Source organism: Babylonia areolata, chromosome 18 (genome assembly GCF_041734735.1).
Source record: "Babylonia areolata isolate BAREFJ2019XMU chromosome 18, ASM4173473v1, whole genome shotgun sequence".
Taxonomy (NCBI): Eukaryota; Metazoa; Mollusca; class Gastropoda; order Neogastropoda; family Buccinidae; genus Babylonia; species Babylonia areolata.
In genome coordinates, this window is record NC_134893.1 from 4,155,717 (window position 1) to 4,161,812 (window position 6,096).

At 41.2% G+C, this 6,096-nt stretch overlaps 1 pseudogene; it reads right to left on the reverse strand.

The window, feature by feature from the left end:
• Positions 1-5,767: 5,767 nt before the first annotated feature.
• On the reverse strand, positions 5,768-5,886 carry LOC143293186 (5S ribosomal RNA; annotated as a pseudogene).
• Between the last annotated feature and the right edge of the window lie 210 nt (positions 5,887-6,096).

The following is a 6,096-nucleotide window of genomic DNA, read 5'->3' on the forward strand; positions in this document are numbered from 1 at the left end:
GACATGGCTGCCTCTGCTTTATCACAAGACACCCCAACAACAGGAACATAACTTCCTTATGTAGGCATGTTGAAACATGATGTGGTGTAAACGTTTTTAATTTGTGAAAGAAGAAGTAAAATTACAGTGCCTGATCGTTGTTAAACGTTTTTGATAAAAGCAAAAGCAAAAACAAAACCCAAAAAGTGACTCCCCAACAGCAGGAGCTGATCTTTGTATACACATGTTTAAACAGGACATTGTGTAGACGTTGAAATTTGTGAAATCAAGAAGAAGAAAAAATCACAGCGTTTGTTTGTTGTTGAACTCTTTATTACATACAATATATTCGAAAAAGAAATATGATGAGCAACCACAGGCTTGAGTTTATATCGTGCAAACGGGACGTGAATGATAAAACTGACGGTGCCTACTATGATGACTATCTTTGGAGACATCATGGAAAACAAAAATGAACGATGACATTTCTGCAGAGGTATTATCACCCCGCCGCCCTCCTCCTCCCCCTTTTTTTAAGAGTCACGTGGGATTAGGGATGAACCCTCCCTCACTGCTCAGGCATTGGAAGTGAATGATAAAAGTTCAGTGTCCCGGTAACGTTTGCTGACGTTGATGTAAGTATAGCATAGTATAGTATAGTAGGCCTCCTTCGGTCATGGCTGACCATGGATAGAGTATATCCGACCTAATTGGGTCTAATTGGGCTGTCTGCTTGGACCAAGCAGCGTCGCCTGTGACTGATGAGACCGATGCGAGAGAGACAGTCTCTGTCGCAGCGGTCACATGTGTAAGCTGGTGTTGGTCTGTTGGCTGCCGTCCATTTTCTGCGAGCTCGCTTTTCTGCTGCAGCAGCTGACAGTTTGTCCTCACTAATCCGTAGCTGATTTTTGAGAGTGCTTCTCCATCTTTTGCGGTCATCTGCAAGGTCCTCCCAGAACTCAGTGTTGATCTCAAGTGCCTTCATGTCACGTTTGTAAACGTCTTTGATGGAAGTATGTTCCTAGCAAAACAGCCTTCAGCAGGCTACATATGCTGTGAGCCTGAACGATCAGCGTGCTTCTTGTGCGGCCTGGTGATTGAATGACCTTGTGTCTGGGGTTCCAGCTGACTGATACTTCCACTGAGGGTGTGCTGCTGCTGATGATGATAGGGATACTTATATAGCGCCTATCCTCGGTCGGAGACCAAGCTCTAAGCGCTCTACAAACACGGAGTCATTTGGACAACAGGCTGCCTACCTGAGTACAGCCGACTGACGGCTGCCATTAGGCGCTCTTCATTCATTTCCTGTGTCATTCAGTCAGGTTTTCAGTCATGCATACTCACACGGACATGTAATATTTTACGTGTATAACCATTTTATTATTTAACCCGCCATGTAGGCAGCCATACTTCGTTTTCGAGGATGTGCATGCTGGGTATGATCTTGTTTCCATAACCCACAGAACGCTGATATGGCTTACAGAATCTTTAACGTGCGCAATTGATCTTCTGCGTGCTTATACACACGAAGGGGGTGCAAGCACCAGCAGGTCTGCACATATGTTGGCCTGCGAGGTCGGAAAAAAATCTCCCACCTGGCGCCGTTACTGAGATTCGAGCCCGGGACCCTCAGATTGAAAGTCCAACGCTTTGACCAGTCAGTTATTGCGCCTGATGACGACGAGGACCGACCGCTACAATGTGGTGATGGCACAGAAAAGTATATACCCTGCTGGTGTGGAGCAGAGACGTGAACCCAATGACAAGAGATGTCGTATCGCCACACAGTTGATGTGAAAGCCGTGCAGCAGTGTTGTGATAAAGATGAAGCCTTTGATGAAGACAGCAGACAATTACGTTTACGAATGGTTGTGGGGAGAGGCACCAACCCATGACTGATACCGTGTGTATACAGTCCTTTTTCAGTTACAATGCATTGGTCGTTTGCTACAGAAATACGTGTGACACATGTGGTGTGTGTGTGCGTGTGTGTGTGTGTGTGTGTGTGTGTGTGTGTGTGTGTGCGCGCGCGCGCGCGCGCGCGTGCATGTATATGTATGTATTGGCTCTTGTTGTGGTGGTAGTAGTGGTGGTGGTGGTGGTTTTCTCCACATAAATAGATGTTGCACCAAAGCCCACAATTAAGGTGCCGAGAACGGTGGTGGTAGCAATGAGAGTATATTGTCATAAAACGACCAAGAACATTAGATTTTTGTGGATGTGTTCCTCTGTGTCTTCTGTTGGTGTTTTTTTTTTTTCCTTGTGCGCCAGACACATGTTGGGAGGCTTTTTAAAGAGCACGGGCTTGGGTTTGTGTGCCCTCTTCTTCTTGTGGGAGCAAAACCACTGCACTTGATTTTTCTTGTTCTTTATCTTTTTCTTTTTATGTGAAACGAGTGCTTTTCACACTGCACACGATGCGTTATTACACCGATTTTGTGCCTTCATGTGAAAACTCACTGTTTCATTTTGGGGCGGGGAGGGAGGGAGGGATGGGGGGGTGGGGGGGGGGAAGGCGTGGGAGATGAGTTTGAGCGTTACTGTTTTTGAAGACACGAAGGATCACACATCAACCAGTTGCTCTTGAAGATGCTAATGCGCTGTCGAAGAATAGCCAAAGAATTCTTATCATCATTGGATGTACACTGACAACTTAATTTTTCGTTTAGGAGATAAATAATTATATATGATAATTATAGTTTCATGCAAATTGACACACATTCACTGCTCGAGTTAGCATTAATTTTCATTTTCAGGCATCTACATCACGTTTGTCAAACTAGTCAAGCAAGCTAGCTACCTGTCAGTTAGTTGGAAACAGTTAAAGTGTGGACACAGCCAACATCTATGTCATTAAAATGTTTGACCCACACACCTTTCCACTGTGGGATGGGGGCGGGGGGACGGGAGGGCGGGTGGCGGGGGGGTTGCATGTGTGTGAGTGTGTACATGTGTGTAAGCTCGTGCGACGATGAAATGCTATGTGATAATTATATCTCTCCTGAATTTTGATAATTATAAAGAAATTTTGATCTGTCATAACAATGACCATTCTGTGATCCTAGTCCAAAGTCACTATCATGTTGTATCCTTGATTACAGACACGAATTTTTTTTTTCTGTGTAATGAATGTGATAGTGAAATTTCACATGAGATTCCTCGATCGTTTGTGAATTTGTTTTCATCCTTTTTCTTAACTGCATGTCGTTTTCCGAAGAGAAACTCGCATATTGCGCCTTTAAAAAAATGTTTAAATAAAATAAAATTATATATATATATATATATATATATATATATATATATATATATATATAAAGAAAAAGAAAAAAAAAGTTCACTGTGATATTTGAAATAACCGTCATTGTGATCGACTTTTTTTTTTCACGTATGACAAATGTGATGTGATGAATTTTTACGCGAATCTCTTCGTTTGTGTATCTGCTTTCATCCTTTGTTGTTTATAAATACATGTCGTTTTCCACAGAGAAACTGGCACATTGCACCTTTTTTTTCATTTATATAGTGTTCACTGTGATATTGAAAATAAACGCCACTGTGATCAACTCATTATATTCAAGAAATGTTGGAAGGATTGACTGGTTCCAGCTGGTACACTTCACTACTGTTATTATTAGTTCCCTTTGGTAATGACAATGTCAAGTAATGTTGTCAGTCTCAGATATTTGTTTTATTTTCCTATGGTTGCTTTTGTAAACATTTGAAACATTTGATTTGACTTTCTTTCAATTATTGCCTTTCGATCTTTTTTCTTTCTTCTTCATATTGCTTGCTTGGTTAATGCCTCTCTTGTGAAAAGTGGTTGGTTGGAGTGCGTGCATGTATGTGTATGTGTCCGAGAATGTACGCGGGTACTTTCTTTAATTCAACGTATGTGTGTATGCGCGCGCGTGTGTGTGTCTATGTCCAGTCTGTGTACGCGCACGTGTCTCTGTGGCTGTGTGTGTATGAACGTGTGTCTGCATGTATGTCCGGTGCTGAACAGAAAAGAGAACTGATTATCATGCTCTTACATTATATTGTGACCGTCACCAACAGGAAGACAGTGTATTTTGACAAGTACACACCGGTAAGCGCGTCAACGAAGTAGAAAACGACGCGGGGTTTGTCAAGATTTCACAGAATCACAGAAATGTTTGGCTATAGGCTAAAAGCCTTTTGCCCTCGGAATCAGTGTCCATTTATGTGCTTTTGGATCACTTGTTGTGAACAAACCCTTGTTTAAATCTGGCATAGTGTATACTATATTTATCAACAGCTCAGTAAAGATTTAACTCTGTGGAAAATACATGGTCCTTAAACTTTTTGCCAATGTGATTTTTGAAGGCGTTTACCGATGGTGCATTGATGGTGTCATAGGAAAGGTTATTCCACAGATTTATGATACGGTTAGTAAAGAACTTGCGGAACTGGTTAGTTACGAAATTAGTTTTGTTTATTTTGAAGATTTATTTGTAAGTGAACACTTTCCGCGTCACGACCGGCCTGCTCTGATTTGACAACACCTGGGGGAAAAATCAGAAGGAAAAAGCCACCGTAATCAAATTATGGATGGAGACATTTTTAGAGGGGAAAAAAAACGATAAATAACCGCGGATGACGATATCTTATCAATTTCAGGCAAAGGACCAACAGTAAGAAACGCAATGAACAGAGAAAGAAAGTGGGATGACCTTGTTCCGTGAGCCAACGTGAACGTTCTCAAGGGAGAGCACCCGGTGTTGCCTTGAATTTATAACTGCTCGTCAGTCCACATACTGTGTAGGGTTCTTCGGACTTGCTTGTGTAAAAAGATGGGGGTTGTAGGTTGGAAAGGTTGAAATAGTATTTGTTTGTCGTTATGTAATATGCTTGCCAGTGAAATGAATATTATTTGAGAAAGAGAGGGAAGAGGTGGATGGTTTAATAAGGCATGTCAGGAGGTAAGGGAGAGGGGTACACACATGTACAGAAACTACACGAGTGGAAAAGAATCAAGATCTTGTTTTCAATCACAAAAAGAAATGCAGTCAATGTTTTTCTTTGGAAAAATATTTATTCCACTTTTTTTTCTTTCTTTCAGAAGCACATAATCACTGGGCACATGAGGTTATTTCATCAGGGCAAGAAACAAAATTTGATAGTCTGAGTATTGCATCACATCATAAATGAACCCATCACAGGTATACAAGACTCTCTAGCCAGTTTTCACACGCAGTATCCTTCCATGGCATCTGTCACCATTCAATGAGTAGTTTTCTCCAGAAAAACTCTGAAAATAATTCATCCTACATTACCAATCCTTGATTACCATCACTTTTTATTTTCTATCATGCCTACTATCTTTAGTTCAATCCCTTTTCTGATTATGTTTCAGTTTCAAGGTATCAAAGCATGCAAACTAATCCATATACACTACAACCTATCTGCTTCAGTTTTAATTCTTTTTTTTTCTTTTTTTTTTTAAAGCAAAAAAAAAAAAAAAAAAAAAAAAAGCCTCATGACACTGAAGTGATCATTCCTCAGCTGCATTGCTCTTGGAAAAAAGTTGTGGTCCCTAGAGCTCTGTCACCTAACAGAAGGGATGAAGAATAGGATGTGAAACAGGGGGAAAACTACATGAAGAATATGGTAAGATTATGCACAATACTTATGTCTCTCTGTACTCGAGTTTTAGTTTCAGTAGCTGAAGGAGGCGTCACTGCGCTTGGACAAATCCATATAGCTATACCACATCTGCCAAGCAGATGCCTGACCAGCAGCATAACCCAACGCGCTTTGAGAAGGTTGCCAACATCAACCGGTGTTCCCGGGCGGTCACCCATCCAAGTACTAACCGGGCCTGACGTTGCTTAACTTCGGTGATTGGACGAGAACCGGTGTTTTCAACGTGGTATGGTCGTTCTGTACTCTGATCATTTATTAAATTGTAATTTCACAAACACAATTAACAAATTATTACCTCTGGCCTTGGCCAAACCATATTATCACAGCAACATTTTGACATTTTAAGCTTTTCAAAAGATTATTTTTCTTTTCAGCTGAGCACCAAACAAGGAAAATGTATCTTGAGTTTCATGGTCCTCGATCTTCTGAACACCCTTTCATGCTACTTCT